This window comes from Vipera berus (genome assembly GCF_964194415.1).
Source record: "Vipera berus genome assembly, chromosome: 2".
Taxonomy (NCBI): domain Eukaryota; kingdom Metazoa; phylum Chordata; class Lepidosauria; order Squamata; family Viperidae; genus Vipera; species Vipera berus.
The window spans coordinates 69818508-69845703 of NC_138203.1; positions in this window are offsets into that span (position 1 = coordinate 69818508).

The window sequence follows — 27196 nt, forward strand, 5'->3', positions numbered from 1 at the left end:
AATAATGGCAATTTAGAAGAGAAAACAAAACATTAACAGAACTTTGAGGACCAACAATATGTTAATAATATCAATAAGTTTTGGTATTACAGGTAGTCCTTGATTTATGACCACAATTGAGCCCAAACTTTCTGTTGTTAAGTGAGACATTTGTTTAGTGAATTTTGCCCTATTTTACAACCTTTCTTGCCACAGTGAATCATCGCAGTTGTTACATTAGTAACACAGTTGTTAAGTGAATCTGACTTGCCCATTGACCTTGCTTGTCAGAAGGTGATTGCTTGACCTCAGGACACTGCAACGGTCATAAATATGAGTTAGATGCCAAGCATCTGAATTTTGATCACGTCATCGCAGGGATGCCACAATGATCATAGGTATGAATAACAGTCATAAGTCATATTTTTCAGTGCCATTGTAACTTCGGTCACTAAATGAACTGCTATAAGTTGAGGACCGTCTGTATTACAAAGCATCAAAGCATTGGTTTCCCTTGAGGTTGCCTGTTTGATATATGATTTGAATGGGTTTTGTATCGCTCTAAAACATATTTTCTACCTGTTCTGAATAGGTAACGTAATTTCTTTCCGCATCTGTGATATCTTGATAGCTTAACTATGGTCATATAGACAATTTGTGTATCACATTCTCTGGCTTGCCTAAATAAATTACAAGAAACTTGAACAGTATTTATGGTACAGTCCTGTGGTCCATGCAAAGAAATTCCAAGAACAGAGGTATATTTATCTTTTTTCCCCTTTTCAGCTCATGTTTAAGAACTTAGGAAAAAGTCTTAGGAAGCGTTACCTCTCGTTTTTGTTCAGAGCAAGCTGAGCAGGATGGTAGATAATTGATTCAAATGCTTTTTCTCCATAAAATTGATCTCGCTCCCCTAATGAAATCCCTCTTTGTAATTCAGGTTATATATTTTTCAAACAAGCAAAGAAACAAAACCTCCTTGATTGTGAGCCTGTGAAACAGTTTATCTCCATGGCCAAAATTACTCATTAACTGTATTTTGATGAGGAGTGTTTGATTTATAAGCTAGGTAGATTAATCAGAGCTTGAGCAGATTTATATTTGTTTATAAGAAAGTTGAATGTTTCTTTAAGCCTGGCAGTAAGTCAGCAATCCTGTGGACTTGAGTTGCCTGAACATCAATATTTGTTTACCTGGAAGATCTTGAACACCTTGACTGTTTTTCCAATAGCACCTTATAAATATTCATAGCATCACTCAACTTATGCTCATTACTGATATTTGGGCACAGTGATGGTTGGATGATTGTAGAAGTTGTAATACATTGCTAGTGAGAAAAGGACCCATAAATCACATACACATCATTTTTTAAAAAAAATTGAGTGGCTATTTGGCATTAGATTTATACATTATATATACATTTGGACCACAAAATGGCCAAAATTTGATCCATCATCTATCTATCCATCTATCTTTCTATCTATCCACCTATCCATCTAATCAACTATCCATCCAGCTGTCCAGCTATCCATCCATCCATCCATCCATCCATCCATCCATCCATCCATCCATCCACTTACTCAACTATTATCTCTTTATTTTCCACCTCTTTGAACAGAGAAGCCAAAATATTCCAAAAAAATAGCAGTAAACTCAATGGAGGCTCCAATTAACTTGAAATAGATCAGCTGAATGGATGTTATGCTCATTTTGTAGAAGTATAAATTTGGGCTATTCAGACCTTTTGCTCGTATAGAAATCCAGTGTGAAGTATCCTCAGCAGATATTTGTCCAGCATCTGCTGGAATACATTGAACTGAAGGAAAATTCATCATCTGAGACCATGTATTCATTTTACTATGCATAATAATATGCCTATTGATGTAACTTATCCTTTTTGCTTTATCTTTTTCTATAATCTTTCTTTACTGAGAAGACACTGAGATGCCTTCTTGAATTATTTCCATTCCATAGCACTTTCTGGAAGCATTCACCCATAATTCAGTCCTATCTCCTTTCTATATTAATTTGCACTTTAAACACACACACACATGCACAAAGACTGGTTTGAATTTAAATATGATTTTAAAGTATTTTTATTCAAAGATGGCATTTCTAAACACATTTGTGCTAAAAATAGACATTTTAAGAGAACTGTGATATGCATTTTCAAATAGGATACTTTGGAAAGGGAGAAAGCAACAGATATTGCAAAAAATGTAAGAAAAGCCCTATTGATATGGGAAAACATGGTTCATTTTTAAGCCAAGCATTTTAAATGATCATGAGAATATGGCTCTTGCAAAAATACAAATAATTACCCATCTGAAATAATGATAGAACCTTGCCAGAAGGTTTGCCAGAAAGAATTTGGGAATTTGTAAGGAATAGAAGACTTGGGATAATCACAATTTAAGCTGAAATGTTAATTAGAGAAAAAAATAGTTGCTGCCTCTGTGTTTGGATTTATCATCAGTGGAGAAATTAAATGTGGATTTATCCTGCAGCAACATCAGCCATCAAATACATGTTTCCATTCACCAACCAGCACAAAGCCTGCCTTCCATTCAGGTCCCAGCTGTTGAGCATTATTACGTTCCAAATCAGATAAATTCTGAAAGACTGACCAGCCACCACTTCCTGAGAGTAAAGATAAATTACCTGTTTCTGACAGGTAACCTAATCAATTATGCACAATATTTTGTCCCAAAGATGCTTTTTCCAGAGGCAACTGGACTTTCTTGTTTTTCTTTGGAAACATTTCGCTTCTCATCCAAGAAGCTTCTTCAGCTCTGATTGGATGGGGGGGAATGAAAAGAATTATATTCCTTGCAGACAGCTGGTCATTTGCATTCTTTTACAGAGTCATTGATGGCACCTGGAGGTTTGTCTGTGTCCTCAGGGTCACTTGAATAGTGCAAATGGGTGTGGAACCTTCTTGGAACTGCTGAAAGGACTGTGTTGTGGAGCTGTGCTTTCTGCAGGATGTTTTCTGCCCTGTGTCCCTTTACTGTTGAAAACAGTGGCTGTTCAATTATTTGTATTAATTACTAAACAAAGGGTGCTCCAGCCAAGTTTGTCAGCAAGAGGATTTTTTTAATGCAAAGATGGTAATCATAAAATATTGCAGGTTGAAAGAGCTTCTCAGAGAATGAATCTAATTATCCACATGATCAGGTTGATCTGGGCTGGTGAGGAACACAGATTTTCACCCATTAAAAGTTACTTTAATGTATGGCCTCTGTCTCTTCAAAGATACATATGCATATACATGTACATCATGTACCTGTCTATCTCTCTATCTACCTACCCATCCATCCATCCACCTAGCTATCTCTCTACCTATCTATCATCTCTTTATCTCTCTATCATCTATTTTTTGTATCTCTAGACCAAGGGTCACCAACCCCCAGTCTGTGGACCAGTATCGGCCCGCGGCATGCCAGCAAATGGGCTGCACAAACAAGCAAAGCCTCATCTGCAGGATGCAGGCAGCACACAAAACCACGCCCCCTCCAGGCCACAGAAAATCCTCTCTCCACGTAACCGGTCCCTGGTGCCCAAAAGGTTGGGGACCTCTCAGTGGTGGGATTCAAATATGTGAACAACCGGTTCTCTGTGTGGATGCTGCTTCCGGAAGTCCATTCTGGGCCTTGGCAACAAAAAATTAGCTACCGGTTCTGCCGAAGTGGTGCGAACTGGCTGAATCCCACCACTGGGAACTCTGCTCTAGACCATCCATCTCCCTCAAAGAGGAACTTTTAAAAATGGAAAGTAAAAAAAAAGGTCATTTCTGAGACTGTTACACATTTTCAGGCAGTCTGATAGAAAATAACAGTTTGACAAAATAATGGGAAAATTATGTGTGGCAGAAACTTGTATAATAGCATAAATATATTTCTATCTCCGTTCTTGTTTTTTTAAAAAAATCCACAGAAGGAGAGCTCTGCTTTCAGACAATATGGTTTACAACCTGGTAACATTTAAAAAACGGGGAGGGGGGAGGGGACGGAAGGGGAGGAGGGAATTATTTGCAGACCTGAACTGTATAAGAGACAGATTTATATAAATAGATAAACAGTAAATTTAAACAGTTTCCCCTCCCAAACACATGAACAAAACACATTATAAACACTCACAAAAGCCCTTCATAATACTCTCCTCTTGTCAATCCAGAAAGTTTCAGTCTCTCTTAAGCCAATGTCCACTTTTGGTAAGTTCATAGACAGGTCCCTGATGGCTAGAACACAAATATTCCTTCCCCAATGTTTTTTTTCCCCACTTCCTGGTCTAGCCTGGCATTTCCTAGTGGTCTGCCACCACATATTAACCTGGCCAGATTGGGCATAGCTTTTTCAGAAAGAACATTTAACTTTTACGTAGACACCAAAAATAGATTAGCAGGGGTGAACCTCCTTACACAAAAGCATTTCTCTGGAGTCCTAGGGTTTGTGACAATGCCCTTTTCTTTTCAAGAGTCAGGATTTTGGAGAGGGGAGAACCCTCTCAGGATCATTGTCCCCACTGGGCATAATCACCACAAAAGGTAACACTGCACAGTACGATTGCATAGGCTTATTAAATCCAAGCATGACCCTTTAGTACATTTCTCCATCCCAGCACAACTAATTAGAGGTACACATAGCGGATCGACATAGGTTTTCCAATTAATGCAAACAGAGAGATTATCTAGATTAGTACTCAGTTACCAAAAGTTGCCTTGCCACTCTTTGATTCCAAAAATATTCACAGTGTGGAAAAACGTAGCAGGAGAGGAAGCTAACAAAAAAAAAAATTAGAATAGCGTGTTATAGCCGAAGCAGAACAACTAGATTCTGTAATAGCTTTATACCATACAGTATTAACCTTGTTAATTCTCAAGGCTTTCTTGCTATGTATTCTAAATGTCTGATTCACCTCTTTGTTACCTATTTTGTATTGTAAAAGCATTGGACTCAATCTAGCTGTTTCTCATCATGTCTATATACACGTCGAACCATGGAATACTATTACAATTTTAGAAAATTAAGTTGGGTGAGGATCCTAGCTATTTTTGAGCAGTTTTTGATGCTGGAAGTTTGTGTCCTGACACTTTTGTCCATCAGTCATACTTTGATCTTTTTCTTGGTGCTTTGGCAGATCATTGTTAGTGTCTGCCCTAGCATGCTGAGGCATTTCCATGGTCTTGTGCGCTCAATATATGTATTTCATCAGACTATCCATTCATTGTGTAGTTCATTAAGCCCATTATCTATTTGCTGACCAGAAATGGTCATTTGTTGGACAAGCACATGGAACAGTTCTATTCCATTCCAACCTGGATTCTCTCTGGTTCAGATAGTCCTTGCTTCTATCAAAGGATCCTTCCAACAAAGTTGGGGAAAATTACTTTTTAAAAGCCCATTTTCAGAATCCAATTACACACTTTCTTCACAAGAGGAAGTTTTGCAACAACACCCAAGGATTTGGAGAGATTTGTTTGGCCCTTGAGGTTCAGCTGTGTCCTGTTCTTGGATTGGTCATTACCAGTGAAACCCAGTTTTAGATTCTAGATCTTGCTACCACAAGTTTTCCTCTGAGCAGATAGTTTTCTTTTAAAGGTCCCTAAGTGGCATGGTTGTTATTATTGTCATATTCACAAAACATACACATTTATAACTATGATTATTGCAGCCTGATTCAATACAAAGGAAACATAGAACAGAGTTCTACCTAGTAGTGAATTGGCTATAATTACACAGACTTCTACTTACAAAGGTCAGAGCATCCAATATTCCCCAACCTTTTCTTACTCATTACAGTTTTATTGTAACCCCTTAAAGCCTCTTCTGGGAATTGGGAAAGTATTGGATGGAGATGAGACGTCTTACAGAAGGCTTCAGTGGACAGATGGGATTAGAGGGCAAAACTGGATGATCAGCTCTACCTAACTATAGATACTTACCTGGTAATGCAAAGCTACAATTTGATGCAGCCTATTGTTCATTAGGTCAGAACAAAAAAAATCCACATCCCTGGTTTAGATTAAAAACACTCATCTTGTTTAGTGGAGCACTCGTGGCATATCTATCTGGTTTTAGCATAAGTGTCCTTCTTTGTTCTCGTTAATTGAAAACAATTCTCAATCACCCTCCTGTGCTTAAAACTCCAGGATTAAGATACTTTTTCCGCCACTCTATCAGGGGTTTAAAGACATATAAACAACATCATTGTTTGAAGAGTTGACAAATAAATTCAGGCTCCCCGGGATACTCTTGTTTAGGATTTTCCCAATTAGGCATTTTATTTGATCTCAGGGTCTGGGTGAGCCACAATTCTTTAGAATTGAAGACGAGATTAATGGACCAGATTCAAATGGCTAATTCATCTCCTGGGTTTTGTTCACTGCTTCTCTTTGTTAATTTAATAGTGCTACAGCCCAAGTCAAATAAATCAAAATGTGAATTAGGCTTAGAGCACTCCATCTTCAGGGGGAAAAAGTTACTTATCCTTTTCAAACAACATAAGCATAAAGCAAAGTCCAGTCTAAGCACTAGACTTTACCGAAAAGATGTTTAATCAGGATATCCACCTCAATTTGCTAGATTATTCTTTTTTGGGGGGAGGGGGCACAAGAGAACGTTATGAAATGGACGGGATTTCAAACAGCAAAAACAGATATTTCAATAGGATTTGGGAGTATAAGTCCCAGGGACATATCCCAGAGAAGCTGATGCAAAGTAGGGCACACAAAAAAGAGCAAGCAGGTTTTTCTTAATGGCTTCACTAGAATCTGAAATTAAGCACAGCAGGTAAGAAGACACTGCAGGGAGTTTAAAAGGTATCACACATCTGTATGCTAACAAAGTTTGTAAGAGGCCTCACACTGTTTGTATTGACAAGGGGGAATTGTGTATATTGTGCTGTTTTTTATGTTGACCCACTCTCCAGAAAATGCAAAGGGTACTCCTATCAACTTTACATGGCTCCCTAGCAGCAACTTTCTCCTATTAGTTTTGCTGACAGAAGCGTGAACTATTTCTCTTTTAGCTTTTCTCAGATATTCTGGATAAATGTGAATTTAGGCACTTTGTGGGCCTTTAGCTCTGACTAGCTTTGGGGAACAAATTTGGGGAACAACTACTGATAGTTTGACATGAACATTTCACGTCAATATTTCATGTTGACATTGTATAGTAACATAAAATGCAAATTCAAGATTTTTTTTTTTACTTCCCCCTCCATATGTAGTAGGAAGTGAGGTGATAGTAGTAGTAGAAACTATGTAAAGTAGAAACTATGGAGTTTCCTGATAGGGTAATTTCCTTTCATTCAATACTACCGCCTCTGATCTGCCAAGGTCATCTGTTTTTTAGAATATTGCTATTCTGTTTCTACTTGTTGTTTAGGAAGAATTCATTATCATGTTACCGTAATCCAGCATCCTCTTCCTTCTGTTATTTCCAGAGTTTCATTGTTTTTGTTTGTTCATATCCCAACACAATTGTACTACACCACTGACTAATCTGGTCATTCCAAAGCTGTATTATGCTGGTCCTAACCTCAGTATCTCTATGTGTCGATGTTATCTTTAATACTCCTGGTCTTAATTGATCAGGAAAGTATAAAATGGGTTTCTACCTGATCCATGATAAAGCTGAATGGACACAAAAGGCCCCTTTAGATCTTCTCCCTATTACAAAAGGTTGATGGTCAAAGTAGCAAAGATGAAAATAAACAGCAGGACTCTGTCATGCCCTAAGTAAGTTGGAATTTTCTGTTCAGGCAGTAAATAAATTCTGTTGGATATTTTGAGCTCCTGTGCCTTTGACTGAACATTTCCTGGGTATTATTTAGCACACTGCATTTTTCTCTGGAATTAATGAATAGCCTATTATTTGCCTTCTTCGGTTGTCTCTCTTAATTGCTCCAATGTCACTTACTGTTTCCCTGGGGGGAGGGGTTATTACTTCTTTCTTTCCACCCTTTTTTAAAAAAAATAAGAAACATGGAAGCCTGTTCCCAGAAAAATGGTGAAAAAGATGAGAAAGATAAATTATTAATAAATAGAAAAGTATTACTGTAAACTTTGTTAAAAGTTGCAGGCTATATGTTTATTTTCCTTTGCTAAATGTAGATTTAATTTGTGAGTGTAGGAGAATGGTCACAAGGAAGGATGTTGATTAAATTTTCTTAGGCAAAGCCAATGCTTCATGAATTAAATTTAATTGCTCCTTTTCCTGCCCACTTTTTCATACTTTAAATCTTTAAACCATATTCACCTGTGTGACCCAAGGATGCTGTTCCAAAACTGATATTACCCTTAGACAATTAGCTGCACAAAGCTGTTTCTATAAATAGTAATAAAGAGAAAACTAGGTGATAAGTTTCAAAATATCAAGAAAGAAACAGAAGGCATGTCCCAACTTCACCTAACTACAACATTGTAAGAACAGGCTTTTATTTTGGCAGTTTCCCTCTTATCCACTGTAGATCCTTGAGCTGGCAGATAAGAGGGCAGAAGGAGCTCTGGGTCCAATTCTATGGATGAAAGTTCATCCCTGGATACAAAACCAATCACAAGAACAGCAAGGGTAACCTTGATAAGTGGCAACAGATATGACCTCCTGTAATAAGACTCACCATTGTTGCTAAGAAATGCTGGGTTCCACCAAAACAATTTGATGAATTCAACAGGAGCCTTTCTCAGATACTTGGACAAACACAAGCAGAACCCATCTCTTTGTTTTAATTCAGGGAGCATAGCTTCTGAGAAAATGAGAAAATTCGTTCAGAATTTATATCATGCCAGATTTCACATCTGTCAGGCTTTCTTGCAAGGCTGCCCTCTGTAAAGACCCATCTTGGAGGTCCTCTCATTTTGAGTCCCAGAAGTCTCTATTGATGACAGGTGCTGGCTCTGACGAGTAGAGTAGAGTAGAGTAGAGTAGAGTAGAGTAGAGTAGAGTAGAGTAGAGTAGAATAGAATAGAATAGAATAGAATAGAATAGAATAGAATAGAATAGAATAGAATAGAATAGAATAGAATAGAATAGAATAGAATAGAATAGAATAGAATAGAATCTAGAAGGGGTGTTGGAGGTCTTCTAGTCAAGCTCCCTGCTCAAGCAGGAAAACCTAAACCATCTCAGACAAGTGACTGTCTAGTCTCTTCTTAAAAACCTCGAGTGATGGAGCACCCATGATTTCTGGAGACAAGCTGTTCCACTGGTTAATTGTCCTCACTGTCAGGAAGTTTCTCCTTAATTCCAGGTTGCTTCTCTCTTTGATCAGTTTCCAGCTGAGATTTTCCAGCCATTAACTGAACCTTGATTCTACTGCTCCAAATCTTTCTTAAACCTGAATTTAAAACTGCTTTAATTGTTTCAATCTCCTTGCAGCTGGGAAACTTTTCCTGGCATCTAAGTTATTCTTGCCTTTTATCTGCTTTTTCATAAAGGCTAATTTATTTAATTCTCTTGAATGTCCCAGATACAAAGCTTCTTTAGGGTTATGGGCCATGTTGCATGTTACCTATTCTGCTTCTTATTACTTTAAATATAAATTAGTGACATTGACATTAAGCAATAGTATTTCATTATGAACTTGCTGTTATTTTGCTAATAATAGAAAAAAAGCCTAAAGTCTTAGTTATAACAATTTCTAGAAAAGTGACTTTGTATAGCCACAGAAAGATTTAAAAAGGATGTCACATCTTCATAACTAACGTACTGTATTATGACATTTAAAAACTGTTTTGGTTGGCAACTAAGATGTTGTTTATATAGCTTCTGTATATCCAGATGCTTTTCATACTGTCATCCCTGGTTCCTTCAGAAAGACTCTTATTAAAAATCAAGAGGCCCTCTGAATTAACTGCCAATAGCAGTCAAAACAGGAAATCTACCAGTACTTCTAGTGTCTAAGCAGTGTGAGTGTATGTTTGTGTGTCTGTGTGTTCCAATTATATCTGTAGCAGTTAAGAAAATCAGTGGACTTAATACAGATCAGTGGCTCCAAGCAAGTTAAGTGCTACCCTGTTGCCCAGATGAAAATCAAGGAAATTCAAACTATTTCAACTGGTGGTAGGAAAAATGAGCATCACAAAGAGAAACAGAAACAAGCCAGTTTGGTATCCCAGCCCTGGCTCTTTGCAGAATAAAATAAATTCTGGCTATTGGGCACTTGCTCTCAAATCTGTGAGGTTTTGAAACTAAATGTCTGATGGGTCTCAGATAAAAACATGATTGCATCAGAGGTGATTGCTATGCCTTAACATATCATAGGAAATAAGCAAGAAACTGGAGCTGCCACCAGAACAAATAAATCACCACCTGGGCAGATGATCTACATACCAATAGTACCTTCACCTTCTCTGAATCCATCTTTATTTATCTAACATCTGGCTTGGGCACCCATTTGGTGTAGCCACAGTTTCACATGGGTTATATGTGAAGAAGTAAAGCTTATTGATGAAATCTCACACAATACCACAAGAAGAAATTGCTGAAGGAAGAGCTTTCCTATAGTTTGTTACTTGCTCCAGTCAAAACATCAAATGCTATAATTCAGAATTCAAAAGTTTATTAGCTTATGAGATGAGAGCACTGAATGCAACCAGCCCCAGGCAAGTTGTACAACACTTTTTTATGCGCAGGTCTAAACAAGTAGCAAGAAAGCGAAGGTTGGAGACCGCATGATAGTTATTTAAAACAGCTGGGTCCAGGGCAGGCTTCTTGAGGAGGGGTCTCACCACCGCCTCCTTGAGGGCAGCGGGGAAGATACCCTCCTTCAAGGAAGCAGTTATTACTGCCTGGAACCAGCCTCGTGTCTCCTCCCGGGCCGCATAAACCAGCCAGGAGGGGCACGGGTCCAACAAACAGGTGGTGGAGCTCAGCTTCCTCATCATCCTGTCCACATCATCAGGGGAAACAGGATCGAACTCAGTCCAGATAGCACACTCAAGACCGTCCGATTCCTCCACGTCAGACTCTGCCCAGTCAGAGTCCAAACTGGCCTGGATCTGAGCGATTTTGTCCGTCAGATGATGACTTAAATTCCTTGGCCCACCCCTGCAAGGGCTCCTCTCTCACCTCCTGATTAAGGAGGGAGCGAGTCACCCTAAACAGGGCGACTGGGCGATTATCTGCAGACGCGATAAGGGCAGCAAAGTAATTAGCCCTCGCCGTCCTCATCGCAGCAAGATAAGACCTTATAAAGGTTCTTAGCTGCAATCGGTCAGATTCGGAATGGCTGGACCTCCAACCGCTCTCTAGACCCCGTCTCCGACGCTCCATCTCCTGGAGCTCCTCAGAAAACCATGGAGCCCAACGGGATCTGCGCCGGGTCAGAGGTCGCAAGGGTACAACACAGTTGAGTGCCTCAGTAATAGTTAATTATGTACTGTAAGTGAATTCATCCAAATAATTGTATTTGCAACCTTGGATTTCAACAACTGAAATTTATCTAATAGAATGGAATGAATGTATTTCCTTAAATGTAACTATTTACAAATGCATGTGAATTTATTGTAGAATGCAAGTCATACCAAATATGAGCACCTTTGTCTTCAAAAGTCATGCAGATTTATCTGGAAGACAGTTTTCTTCCAGCATCATCAAATTCAATTAAAATGTTAATATCTTAAATAACAATTCTAGGTGACATGATGAAAATGCAGTTGCTTAACAAGGATTAGATTCGTATCATCTTCCACCACTTGCTCTCCAACTTTCTTCCTATTTGCAGCGGTGCCTTCAAAGAGAAGGTATACCTCAAGGTGGGATGTTGAAAATGATTGTGTCAGTGGTCAAAGTCACTGAGATAAGTGCTCAACTGAAACACCAACCAAACCAATAAAAACATTTCTCTCAGGAAATCATTAAGATCCATTAGTTCTGGGGTCACTGAAGAAAGAAGAAAACTCCCTTGAGAATCCAATCTTCAACATGTAAGGAGTCTGACTATTGTAGTGGGTAGTTATTAGATCTGCTATTTTCAATTCATCACTTGCCAATTAAATCAAGACAACTAAGTCCATAATGTTGCCTGGTATCAAACTACATGTTGAAACTACATGGTTGTCATAAGACCCACAGAATCCTAAGCACTTGATTAAATCATTCATCCCACACAACAGGGCTTCCTAAGATCAGCAATGCCAAGCCATTTTCTTCAGCACAGTAGACATTATCTGAGTGAAAGCCCTAACCCAGGGGTCTTCAAACTTGGCTCTTTTATGACTTGTGGACTTCAACTCCAACAATTCCTCAGCCAGGCATGCTGGCTGAGGAATTCTGGGAGTTGAAGTCCCCAAGTCATAAAAGGGCCAAGTTTGAAGACTCCTGCCCTAACCTGTCTCAAGATCCAGCAACAGGAACGAACTAGCATTCTGGTGCAAAGTCTGGAGTAGGAACTGAAAATCTTACAGACTTGCAGCAACCTCTCTCTTTGACTCTGGATCTGATGCTGGTGCAATATCAAATACCTCAATGGATACAGATAGATAAGAGTGAGTTCCCTCTGAAATCACCTAGCCAGATCTCAGCTCTACCAGTCAGATTGTCTCCCTTACCCACCAGTTAATCACAGATAATTAACATCTTAACTAGATCAACCTAGCATTTAGTACCATTATTGGGGCAAGGGCAGTCAGAGGGGAGAGAGAACAAGTAGATATCTGATTCCTCTGTCTACAAGAGACATATTGACTACCCCAAACCATAGTTCCCTTTGTTTATAAGCGTTCTCATGACCATCCCCAAATATCCAAAGCAACTACAGGCAAATACCCAAATCGTAATAGTTCCTAGAATTGTTCCCTCTTTTAAGTTATGAGGTTCAATTGTGCAAGGTAGGCTCCCCAGGTATCAAGGTTCCCTGTAGTACCGTCCAGTTAATTATTAGATTAATTAAAATAGTTGGCCTGTTATATAACTTTGGCATGAAAATTAGAAATGATAAGGTAATATTTCAAAAGCTTATATGCATCTTAGCGGGTCAAGAAGCAACAGTGAGAACTGGACACGGAACCACTGATTGGTTCAAAATTGGGAAAGGAGTCCGGCAAGGCTGTATACTGTCGCCCTGCCTATTTAACTTATATGCAGAGCACATCATGAGAAAGGCAGGGCTAGATGAATCAAAAGTTGGAATTAAGATTGCCGGAAGAAATATCAACAACCTAAGATACGCAGATGATACCACTCTAATGGCAGAAAGTGAAGAAGAACTAAAGAGCCTCTTGTTGCGGGTGAAGAAGGAGAGTGCAAAACTTGGGTTGAAACTTAACATTAAGAAAACCAAGATCATGGCATCTGGCCCTCTCAATTCCTGGCAAATAGATGGGGAAGAAATGGAGGTAGTGACAGATTCTATTTTCCTGGGCTCCAAGATCACTGCAGATGGGGACTGTAGCCAAGAAATTAAAAGACGCTTGCTCCTGGGGAGGAAAGCCATGGCAAATCTAGACAGCACACTAAAAAGCAGAGACATCACCCTGTCAACAAAAGTGCGTATAGTCAAGGCTATGGTCTTCCCAGTTGCAATGTATGGCAGTGAAAGTTGGACCATAAGAAAGGCTGAGCGCCAAAGAATTGAGGCCTTTGAACTCTGGTGCTGGAGAAGACTCCTGCGAGTCCCTTGGACTGCAAGGCGATCAAACAGGTCAATCCTAGAGGAGATCAATCCTGACTGCTCTTTAGAAGGCCAGATCCTGAAGCTAAAACTCAAATACTTTGGCCACCTAATGAGAAGGAAGGACTCACTGGAGAAGAGCCTAATGCTGGGAAAGATCGAGGGCAATAGAAGAAGGGGACGAGAGAGAATGAGGTGGCTGGATGGAGTCACTGAAGCAGTAGGCGTGAGCTTAAATGGACTCCAGATGATGGTAGAGGACAGGAAGGCCTGGAGGAATGTTGTCCATAGGGTCGCGATGGGTCGGACACGACTTCGCAGCTAACAACAACAACAACAATGCATCTTAGCATAAGATAACCTGCCCATACAGGCTTAATTCTTACATAATTCTCACTTTCTTCTGCTTCCATACAGAATTCTGGAAGAGGCCATCAAGTCTAACTCAGTATACTGCATAGGAATCCAAATAAAACTGAATTAAAGATTAAGATAGTCAGAATTTAAAGGAAGGAAATAAAGTTAGTTTACTTGACCAAGGTTAAAATAAGACTTTTTTGTAATGCTCTAGAAACTCTTTATGAACTTTTTACTAACACAAGGATTTAAAAGTTGATATTTTATAGATTTACTTATAGATAAGGAGACATATGGGATTAAGAGATACTTGTTTATAAGAGCTGAACAGTTATTAAGTTTATTTATATTAGTGATGCAGGTTGGAAGTCACTTCTTTATATATTTCTTTTCTTTTTTCTTTATTATATTCTCTTTCCTTTTTCTTCTTTTCTCTTTTCTTTCCCTTTAAATTCTTTCTTTCCATTGTCTTATCTTTCTCCTTTCTCTTAGTATGCATTAGTTTTTACTATTATAATTAACATTCTTAATTTTTTAAAAAAAATACAAATAAAACCATTTCCCTTCCCAAACGTTTTAGTCAATCTCTGCTTGGATGTGTTCTACATGTGATACCCTGGTTGTTTCTCCATTATGTCACTAAAAAGAGAATCCGAAAAGAAGACATACAGATGGTCAGTTCTGAAATCTTAGGATCTACCTTTTCAGGAATTCCTAATGTTGAAGGATGAAGAATCAAAACATAAATTGATTATAGCTGATTCTGTCGGGTTTTGGAACCTATATGAGGTAAACAGTGCTACTTATCATAAGTGTTGCTTTTAAATAATCCACTTTTTATCTTGTTTGTCAACACAGTGCTTGTGCCCAGGAAGATTTATGCAAAGTGCAAACATTATCGGATACCTACTGTTCTTCTGTAGTACCACAGGGGAACTCAAAATCAGCTAGCTTAGATCTCTGCACTTCAAAGGATTCTCCCTGAAACCTTGTTTACAGCATGAGCAGAAAAAAAACAAGGATTCAGTCCCCCTTTGTACAGCTAATAAAACCACATTAAAGCACAACACTGCTCAAAATTCCTCTCTTCCAGACACAGCAATACCTCTGACAGCTAAAACTGGTTAACTGCTTCAATTTTCATATGCTAATTGAGCATTACCAAACAGAAAACCAGAGACAGAAAGAGAGAGAGAAAGATAGGGATGCCTAAAAAAATCATTTTTACCTCTGTAAGTCATCTTTGGGGGGGGGGGTTGTTTTTTGTTTTTGTTATTTTGTTCTTGTTGTTGTTGTTGTTTTTCAACTTGCTGGCACTTCCATAGCAAAATTATTTTATATAAAGAGATTTTATTTTAATCCTGTAATGGATTAATGTCTACATCTCCACAGACATATCTAGATTGCTGACACCATTCAATACATCTGATTCTCCCAAAACATAATCTGTGGATTGATAATTTTTAAAACAAAGACCAGAGAGACAAGGTAATACACAGTGGTTTTGTTCTAGCAGCTGGCATGTCTACTTGTGCTGCAACACTGTGTATCTAATTTTCACCAATTCTTCTCCTACTTATTGCAGTTCATGGTGACAAAGCTCGTAGGCTGCCCTAAGCAATCTGGAAGGGACGTGGTGGCTCAGTGGGTTAGGACGCTGAGCTTGTCAATCAGATGGACAGCAGTTTGGCAGATCGAATCCCGAGTGCCGCATAACAGAGTGAGCACCTGTTACTCGTCCCAGCTTCTGCCAACCTAGCAGTTCGAAAGCACGTAAAAATGCAAGTAGAAAAATAGGGACCACTACGGTGGGAAGGTAACAGCGTTCCGTGCGCCTTTGGCATCTAGTCATGCCGGCCACATGACCATGGAAACGTCCTCGGACAAACGCTGGCTCTTCAGCTTTGAAACGGAGATGAGCACCGGCCCCTAGAGTTGGAAACGACTAGCACACATGTGCAGGGGAACCTTTACTTTTACCTTTAAGCAATCTGGAGGCCAATGGATATGATACTCAAAGTATCAGGCAAGGGTATCCAATGATCACATTCTGAGAATTTCAACTGCCAATGGGTATAACTATGAGCTGGATTCTCCTGTCATGCGAAACCATGGTTTGTTGAACATTGTTCATAAAAAACAATGATTGGTTTCACAAACCAGATTAAGAAACCATTGTGGGGCTTACTGCAATGTATGAATTCAGCCATGGAATTACTAGCCTGCCAGTTTCCTCATCTATTCTTAGATGAAATAAGGTGAAATGAAATAAATAACCCTAATCACAAAGAATACTAATTAACATGTCTCTAAAAAATTTTTAAAAAGTCACTGAAACTTTGGGGATTACACCAAGAGCAGGCTGAATTCTTAACAATCACAACATCTTCCATGTTAACTATAGAATCTGAACAAAAAACCCTACAATTTATGCTGAATGTGTTTTCTTAAATGTTGTGTTATTTTGTCTAGAAAATGAACCTTGCATACTTATATTTGCTAAGGTAAAGGTTCCCCGCACATGTGTGCTAGTCGTTTCCAACTCTAGGGGCCGGTGCTCATCTCCGTTTCAAAGCCGAAGAGCCAGCGCTTGTCTGAGGACATCTCCGTGGTCATGTGGCCAGCATGACTAGACGCCAAAGGCGCACGGAACGCTGTTACCTTCCCACCGTTGTGGTCCCTATTTTTCTACTTGCATTTTTACATGCTTTCAAACTGCTAGGTTGGCAGAAGCTGGGACGAGTAACAGGCGCTTACTCTGTTATGCAGCACTCGGGATTCGACCCGCCAAACTGCCAACCTTCTGATCGACAAGCTCAGCATCCTAACCCACTGAGCCACTGCGTCCCTCTTATATTTGCTAAAAGTGACATAAATAATTCTGACCATGCTGTGTTTTGCCACTTTTATTAAATAAAAATGCATTTATTTAAGAGTGACATGCCTTTGAAGTCAATGATGTTTACCTTTGAGGAATTATGTGTTGCATTCTAAATATAGCTTTTTGCATGATCTTCTGCTGCATAAAACTGCATGCTTATCACACTTAGCATTTTATCTAAACTATACATTATAGAAATAAGAGATTTTTTTCTTTTTTTTCCCTTCTTTTTCACCTGCTTTCTCTCCTTTCATCAGATGTACTTTAATTATTCCAGTCCAATAACTCCCCAAGTATTTAAGGCCAAGTTGGATAAATTTGCAGATATTCTATGTGCCACTATAATGTTGTTCTATCAGGATACACACCTTGTACATAGGAGATGAGAAATCAGAAAAGGAAATTCTCACTCCTTTCAGAATATACTTTCCTTGTTCCCTTTTATCTGTACTCCTATTTAAAGATTCAGAAATTATTTTGGGGAGAGCAGAAAATCTATTTACAATTCTACATTGATTTCCTTCCATTTTTTTCACCCTGCTTGATTCATCACTATTAACACAACAACTCGCCTACTTCTTAAAACAACAGTGCAAAGTATAATTTCACCTTCACATCTGGAGACCATGGAAGATTCACAAAGACAGATACAACAATTAGATGCTGCGCAAAGTATGCACCTGCGGAAAGAGAGCGAGAGAGACTTAGCTGTTTCTATGCTGACTCCTGACAAAACCTGTAGGATTATATAATCTATAACAGGTTATGGCATGCTATGAGAAATGAAGAGGGCACCACAAGACCCCACACTGAAATAATTCTTCCACATCACTACAGTAGATCTCAACACAAGAATTAACCTTCCTATATTAATCGTTTCTGTTTTCAATGAGAAATGTTCATTTTGCTAATTCTGCTGTCCTTAGATGCTGCTGATCTTTGACAAAATGAAGTGACATTTCACCAGTCTCAATAACACCTAGTAAGTGCCTCCTGTTGACACAGTAGCACTGTGTTTTAATGAACAAATAAATGGCTTATCTACCATTCTTGGCAAGCACCCCCAGCTAGTGAGGCAAAACACCAGCTCTCCCAGTGTTCCTTGGGCTAATTGACTTCTTGGATAAAGTTAAATCACACTATCCACAGTGGGATGCATGATTGTCAGTAATCAATAGCTCAACAAGATCCACATGGCAGGTAATTAAGTGGAAAGTAATTAATACCCATCAAATGTTTTATTAACTGTTTGCCATTCCTTCACTCAGAAGTCCCTCTGAACTGTAAATAAAGTTGTGATGAAAGCAGGAAGAGAAGTCTATGCTTCATGAATTCTTTAGAGATTTGTCCTGCCTTTAAGCAAGACAAAGATGGCTCAAACACTAAACAGGACAACATAGCATGAATAAAGACATGACTTTTGCAAGAAATCTCATGAATGTACAATAACAACTGTACATATAACCAGGGAAATTGTTGTGCTGTTGTTTCTGTCTCCAAGCAGTCCTAACATTCATTGAGCATATGCACCCATTAATATGATGGTCAAATCATATCCTTATGATACAGGTATCTCAGCCACTCCCATCACAGATGCTGATTGGAATCACTTCTGGAATTTCAGAAGTCAAAGCTGATTTTCAAGTTGTTCCTTAGGAGATTTTGGAATTTCTGTGGAAGCTAATAAAATTCTGATAAATCCAAATAGACATATTTTACAAACATTTGCATATCCCTATTTGGCCTAAAATACAATTGAAAACAAATGTAATTTTTGTTTTATTAATTCTTATCTCATCTTTCCTCAAGGACTGAAGGTAACAAACACTGCACTTCCTACATTTCTTTCCATAACAGCCTTGTGGGGTAGGTTAGAGAGAAAAATACTGATCCCAATTCCTACGGTGAGCTTTTATGACTGAGGATTAAGCCAAAATATTCAGCTATCAAAAATAATACTCACAGATGTTGAATGCTTTATGAGTAATTTTGGAGACTTTAAATCATCATATTTGGTGGATATAAAGGCATCCAAATGCAACGTGTGACATTAGAAAAAAGAAAATATATAAAAGATTAATTGTTCTTCCCAGGAGTTGGAATCAAAATGTCCAAGTTTAACCATACTGATGTTCATTTGACAGTAATCAGTCTGTAATCAAAGAGAAACAAATTGCTTGAGCCGACAAAAAATTACCAAAGTTTGCTCACCCTTGGCTCATTCTGCAGAAGCCTAATTTCTTGAGTTGCAGTTCCACCTCTCACTTTGATTTGTACACATGTGCAAAAGTGTCAAGGGCTAGTGGTGATTTCTTTAACCTTTTTCTGAAACAGATGAGAGAAGTTCAGCTATTCTAGAGGACAAAAACTCCAGAGGAGAAACATGAGCCAAGTGTAATAAACTCTGCATAGAGTGATATCTTTTTTTTCCCACGGGCATCCACAGTGAGACAAAAAGGTCAATCTTGCAACCATAACCACACAATCATAGCCTTGCCCTTTTATGCCCTTAGAAAGAGGGCAGAGCTTCAATTGTGCACTACAGTACCTGATTTTTCTGACCTCCCTCTATAGCTGCCTCTGAATATTACTGTCTTCAAGATGCATGAAAGTAAAGGCGGAAAAGACAGAGCTTTTTATAAAAATGATGAATTTTAACATATATCAGTATATCAGTATGCTAGGAAATGTGGTGCAAAGCGTGCTCTTTTTAGTTGAATTCTGAGCAACGTTTGCCTCACATTCATTGGCCCTGGTTGTGTTTACCCATAATTTTATTCCTTCCGCTACTGCTTTAATCTGGCAATTTTTTTAAAAAAGAAGCAAATGTCTTACGATACATATTTAAACATATCTTTTCTTTTGAAATACACATTTATTTTAAGAGTGCATTTTGATATGCATTTCAGCCCCCAAGAACTTACTTGCAATGTTCTGAAAAGGGTGACATTCAGTAGATAAATTCCAAGCTGCATTTTAATCTAAGCAATGTGGGATCCAAGGTGCTCTCTGCTTGGGTGGTTTTCTTGCAGATGTTTCATTACCACTGCCATACCACTGAGGATGTTACCTAATTTGGTATCTATAGGATTTTCCCTTTCATCCCCAGTCCTATGTTCCTATGTCTTGGCTGTCACCCACGTATTTGCTTGAGGCATTAAGCATGAACAATGATGGAAGACAAAAAAACCATGTTGCTAGTATTATAGAGTTCATGTAACTTGACCCTCAGATCACTACAGCGGAAAAGAACAGGAATATAAGCAGAATAGCAGCTGTGAGGAAGAGGAAGGCCTGTTCCAATGACAGCATCTCTTTACTGGCCATTCAAAACATGGAGACGTCCCTGAAAAGGTGAGGTCCAAGAAGCATGAGCATTTTGTCACCACGAGTGGAAGCCTTGTTCAACTCATAATGACAAGGCAGAACAACCTTATTTTGTGTGAGAAACCTTCTTCTTCTAAAATGTTGCAATGGAAAAAATGAATCAAGTTGTAGGCATGTTTATTTAGACACCCTGATGTTTCTTTGACTCAAAATTAAGCAATTATCATCTAAAGGCAAGGCATCTTAACTACCCACAGCTTCTGCTAAAACGTAAGACTTATTTCTATTACAATCCATTTGTTTCAAAGGCTCAAAAACAATTTTACTTGAGTTTCCTTGATTAATCCAAGCAATTTCTTCTAAATTTAAAAGGTTATTGAGAATGGCTTAGCCTTAGAGCAGAGATTTAAATCCACATCTTCTGACCATAGAGAAGAGAGAGAAAGAGTTTAGAACAAAAATAAACAATATTGCAATCAATATTTTATTTATTTAGATTTGTGTGTAGCCCATCTCATCTAGAAGTGATTCTAGGCGGCTTACAAACATTGAAACACCAGTCAACATTAAATTGATAAAACAATAAATAACAACAATAATTCTTCTCAAATCAAATCCTCCAAGCTCCAGTTAAGGGGATAACATGTAGGAAGGAATAACAAATCAGAGAAGGCACAAATATTTTAGCCCAACCCAGAACATAAAAGTGTCTTGTAAAACTGATTATCCCATCAGCCAGAGGGGATGCTTTATGGTATGGGTGTTTAAAACAACCTTTCTCCACCTTAGCAACCTTCAGACATATGGATTTTAGCTCCGAGCATGTGGCTGGGGAATTCTGGGAGTTGAAGTCCTTGTGCCTTAAAGTGGCCTAGGCTGAGGAATACTGGGAAGCAAATTTACCCAACTTCTGTATGCAGCAAGATTTGCCCAGCAAGCATTCATGGACACGTTTACTCCTTTTATTCTAGAGACATCTCAAAAGAGTTTTCCATAACCAACTTGAACTTTCAAAGGGAAAAAAATGTTTTGAGGTTGGCAGCCCCTGGGTTTCTTAATGGCAATATTGTAGCTATTGTGAGGAGGCAGTGTGCTTGCCAGCAAGCGATTCAGCATTTACATTATGCTTTTGTCAGAGAAGCTCAATCAGATGAGGAATGAACAGAAAAGAAAGAAGAATTCAGTTTTTGACTGGTCTAGGGGATCTCAGGTTCACTTTTATCAGCTGGAAACTGTAGCCATAACAATCAAATAGGAAACTTGATCTTCAGTTCAGAGTGGCTAAGCTGAATGAAAGGCGTTTCAAGTACCAGGTATCTGTTGTCTGTAAGACTCGCCACCGAGAAGCTATCTGGGGTTTTGGAAGATTAGGTAGCCATTAGCATCTAGCATTTCCTGATTCTTTTTGGAAAGGCAAACAAGAAGCGGATGGATTTTGCATTGCCTGGAAGAAGGAATGAAGGATTGGCAGAGGAGTTAGAAAAACAAGGAGAGGTAGTGTTTGGGTTGCTCGGGTGCCAAAATACAAAGTATTTATATGAATAATGCCCTTCTGTGACTGAATTCAAGGCATAATCTTTGATTATCCCCATAATGCCCCACCTTTTCATATTTTTATTTTTTATTTAATTATCTATACCCTGACTTTATTATTTTTATAAATAACTCAAGGCAGTGAACATATCGCATCCCACCAGGCTCAAGGTTGACTCAGCCTTCCATCCTTCCGAGGTAGGTAAAATGAGGACCCAGATTGTTGGGGGCAATTAAGCTGACTTTGTAATAATGCCGCTTGGGGTGTGTGTGAAAGCCCTAATAAGCAGGCATATACATAGAATGAAGGCTACTGCTAAGCTTGTAAGCCGCCCTGAGTCTTCGGAGAAGGGCAGGATATAAATGGAATTAAAATAAAAAATAAAATAAATATCCAGTATACCTTCTTCCTCCCATTTCCCCACAACAACAACAACAACAACTCTGTGAGGTGGGTTGGGCTGAAAGAAAGCAACTGGCCAGCTGGTTTTCATGGCTAAGGCAGGACTTGAACTCATGGTCTCTTGCTTTCTAGCCTGGTACCTTAAACACTAAACCAAATTGGCTCTCCTCTCTGTCCACGTCAATAAATCCTGTTTAGACCAGCGAAGTCTGTGATGGCCTCACTCCCTCCCTAGCCCCACAGCCAACCTGGGTGGATAAAGCTTTGTGGTGGGCTGCCAATTTAGCAGTCCTGGCAGTCCTCAATATGTAGTTGATGGGCTGTATTTATTTTGGGTAGGAGGCATGCAGGCCTTGGTCAAGGCAGAGATTGGATGATCCAGTCACTTTCTAGTTCTTTACTGTTTCATGCTTGTTCACAGGTTTGCTCTGTCTCACTTTCACATCAGATTACCCTTTATCATTTAGTTACTTTCCTCTCTAGTTGTTTTAATGTGGAATTTTTGAACATATACATTTTGATGTTCATCTCTCAATATTTGTTATATATGTGGTATGTCATCTGATTTTATTTTTATCCTACCTTTATTAGGTTGACTCAGCCTTCCATCCTTCCGAGGTAGGTAAAATGAGGACCCAGATTGTTGGGGGCAATTAAGCTGACTTTGTAATAATGCCGCTTGGGTGTGTGTGAAAGCCCTAATAAGCAGGCATATACATAGAATGAAGGCTACTGCTAAGCTTGTAAGCCGCCCTGAGTCTTCGGAGAAGGGCGGGATATAAATGGAATTAAAATTAAAAAAAAATATTTGCACAAATAACAAATCTATCCAGTGGTGGGATTCAGCCAGTTCGCACCAGTTTGGCAGAACCGGTAGCTAATTTTTTGTTGCCCAGGCTGAGATTGGACTTCCGGAAGCAGCATCCACACAGAGAACCAGTTGTTCTCAGATTTGAATCCCATCACTTAATCTATCTAATACGCTTCCCGTATCAACACGTCTGTGAGGTGGATGTTGGGCAGAGAGAGAGAGAGAGGGATTGGCCTAAAAGACACCCAGCTGGCTTTTATGGCTAATCAGGATTAGAACTCACAGTCTCCTGGTTTCTAGGCTGGAGCCTTAACCAGTAGGCCAAACGTACATTTGGGAGCTGAGGATTATGTTGCAATTAGCTAACCATCCAATCAGCAGGTATACTAGGGCTGTGCAGAAAAAGCTCTCTCCGTGGATCTGGTCCCTGGTGCCCAGAGGTTTGGGGTCCACTGTGCTAGTCACTTTAAATTGGGCAGAAGAGGTGTGTTTTGGTCAATGGTGGCCAACTATGGCATCCTTATGGGAAATGGACCCACCAGAATTGATGGCTACTTTATATGAAGCTGACCTGGAAAAAAATAAATAAAACTTCTTAAAAATCTAAGCCTATGGAGCAGAACTTCCACTGGTTTCAAGAAGAGGTGCAAAACCATCCATTCAAAGGGGAAAGGGCATCAAAAATAGCAAGATGATGGTCGTGACTGTATAAATCAAAGCCTACTTTTTATATTTCTCCCTCAAGGCCAGAAATCAGTAAAAAAAAATCGGGGCCTTTTTCACAGACATTGGATGACATTTTGGCCTTAGCTCTCCTTTTTTTTTTTTTTGACTAATGGTGGGTTGTGAAGTCTCTTTAGATGTGATAAAAGTGTGCAGGCTGCAAGTCCAAATTTCCAATCAACCTTGTCACAATGGAAGAGTGCCATTTTTCACATTCACAGAAGGATTCCCTCCCTCAGTACTACTGGTGGAGGTGGGGGTGGGGGAAGAGAGGATTGGATTGCTCCTTTGTAATGCAAAGGCGGAAGTAGCTGGACCAAGGCTGGAATGTACAACTAGCTTTTGACAAATGTTTGGAAATGGGATGGGAATTCCAAGCTATTTAAAGCCAAGAAAAATAAAAGTTTCATAACAATGTTACTCTTCCAGAAACAGATAATTTCAGAATGCAGCAGCATGGACAGTTTTGGAAGCCCCTGAGGCACCAGTATTACATGAATTGCACTGGCTGCCAGTCTGATTTCAGATACAATTCAAGCTGTTGGTTATCACTTCTATGCCAGAGGTTACCAACTTCAACTCCCAGAATTCCTCAGCCAGTATGGAATTTGAAGTCCACAAGTCTTAAAAGTTGCCAAGGTTGGAGACACCTGCTCTACAGCATGGGTGCAGGATTTCTGCAGAAGCATCTTTCCCCAATGGGATTGGCCCACCACACTCATGCTGGCAAAGGCGCTTAGTGTAGTTCCCATCAGCCAAGGAATTTCAGATGGTGGGATCCAGGAGTAGAGCCTTTTTTGCCACACCCTTTGCAATATCTTGCCACTCCCTCTTTTTTAGCCTTTAGGAAATGCCTTAAAATTTGTCTATGCTGGTTCATAATCATAATCATAATAGTAAAGTTGGAAGGGACCTTGGAGGTCATCTAGTCCAACCCCCTGCTCAGGCAGGAAACCCTATGCCATTTCAGACAAATGGCTGTCCAGTCTCTTCTTTAAAACTTCCAGTGTTGGAGTATTCACAGCTTCTGGACGCAAGTTGTTCCACTGGCTAATTGTTCTAACTGTCAGGAAGTTTCTCCTTAGTTCTAGGTTGCTTCTTTCCTTGATTAGTTTCCATCCATTGCTTCTTGTCCTGCCTTCGGGCGCTTTGAAGAATAGCTTGACTCCCTCTTTTTTTTGGCAGCCCCTGAGATATTGGAACACTGCTATTATGTCACCCCTAGTCCTTCTCTTCATTAAACTAGACATTCCCAATTCCAGCAGCCGTTCCTTATATATTTTAGCCTCCAGACCTCTAATCATCTTTGTTGCTCTTCTCTGTACTCTTTCCATAGTCTTAACATCTTTTTTACGTCATGGTGATCAAAACTGGATGCAATATTCCAAGTGTGGCCTTACCAAGGCATTGTAAAGTGGTATTAATATTTCATGTGATCTTGATTCTATCCCTCTGTTAATGCAGCCTAGCACTGTGTTGGCTTTTTTGGCAGCTGCAGCACACTGCTGGCTCATATTTAAGTGATTGTCCACTAGGACTTTGAGATCCCTCTCACAGTTACTACTATTGAGCAAGGTACCCCCTATACTATATCTGTCTATTTGGTTTTTCTTTCCTAAATGTAGAACCTTACTTTTTTCACCATTGAATTTCATATTGTTAGATAGCGCCCAGTGTTCAAGTCTGTCCAGATCCTCCTGTATCTTAAGCCTGTTTTCTGGAGTGTTGGCTATTCCTGCCAGCTTGGTGTCGTCTGCAAATTTGATGAGTTCCCCATCTATCCCTTTGTCCAAATTGTTGATGAAGATGTTGAAGAGCACTGGGCCCAGAACAGAACCCTGGGGCACCACACTACACACTTCTCTCCATGTAGATGTGGTTCCATGGAGGACCACACGCTGAGTATAGCTGGTCAGCCAGCTACGAATCCATCTCGTGGTGGTGCTGTCTAACCCACATTTTTCTATCTTATCAAGTAGTAGGTTGTGATCTACTTTATCAAATGCCTTACTGAAGTCCAAGTAAATTATATCCACAGCATTCTTCTGGTCCACTAATTTTGTCACTTGGTCAAAGAATGCAATAAAATTTGTCTGGCATGATCTGTTTTTGACAAACCCATGTTGGCTTTTAGCAATGATTTTGTTTGCCTCTAGATGCTCACTGATTCATTGTTTGATTATCTTTTCCAGAATCTTCCCAGGTATTGAGATCAGGCTGATAGGTCTGTAATTTCCTGGATCCATTTTTTCCCCTTTTTTGAAGATGGGAACTACATCAGCTCTTTTTCCAGTCCTCTGGTAGTTCCCCAGTGCTCCAGGATCTTTGAAAAATATAGTTCAGTGGTTCTGAGATCACATCCGCCAGTACCTTGAGAACCTTGGGGTGTAATTGCTTGGAGTACTTGAAGGAGAAGCTGTTGGCTGGAGATGGTGCATTAACAGAGAAGGAATCCCCACCTCACCCCTCCAGACCCAAGTTCTTAGTTTGTTTGAATTTTTTTTTGTAATTTTAACCTGTTTTATATTTATAATTGTTTTGATATTTGCATATATTTTATCACCTTGTAAGCTGCTCAGAGTCACCTCGAACCTTGAGAGGGGCAGCAAATAATTTTAATAATAAACGAATAAGTAAAAAAAGTAACACTCTAGCCAAGAATCTGCGGTTAGGGTTAACTTCTATTTTATTGTGCTTGTGCTTCAGTCTCTTGTATTTTATTTCTCTGTACCACCTTGGAATTTCTGTGAATTCTCAGCCTCTTTAGGTTGGGCAGAAAGGTACCACTTTTCATCTGGAATCTTTTCTGATCTGTAAGAATAAATTGGAAACCTTCTCCAGTGTCTTTGTATAGTTTGAGGTAATAGCAACTGATTTGTGGTCCATGGCATCTTATATCTACTGGGAGCATTACATTCTCTTTTGGACATTTTATTCTTTAATCAGGCAGCTCCATGGAGAAGCAAGCAGCTTTTAAGAGCTGCTTACCCTTCTCAGCAACAGACACTCTAGTGAAGAAATCTTTATCAAACCTCATGCTGCGTTCACAGTTTCCTTACTGGAGAAAGCGCACAAATTTTCTGGGCTAAAGAGTTGCTTCATGCCTTTGATGGCCCCCTGAGCAAGGCACTCCCAAAATTAACGAATGGGTGCCAGAGTTTTTAATTTATTTACATTTAACTAAAAGTCAATATTGTTAATATGACTTTTCAACCAAGACTATTATGATTTCTCTCCTCATTTTCCCACCACACCCCCTGCCCCTAATTTGGTGACAGCTTTTGAAAGTATTTGAAGGTTGAAGCCAAGATTTTAAGGAGGCACAAAACTGACATAGTGTTGCTCTAAGAAAAGCCATGGTCTTTGGAAAAAGCTGTTAATATGGGTTTGAGAATACAAATTGGTGGAGGGTGAAGGAAAATCATTAAAAGCTTTATCTCAGTTCAGTGTGCAAAAAAATGGAGACCTTTGGATTATTTTTCTACACTTACCCTGAGGTTACATACTATTAAATATAGTGAGTTTTGCATGTAAACAAATGAATAAAGTTAGTGATGGGGAAACGATT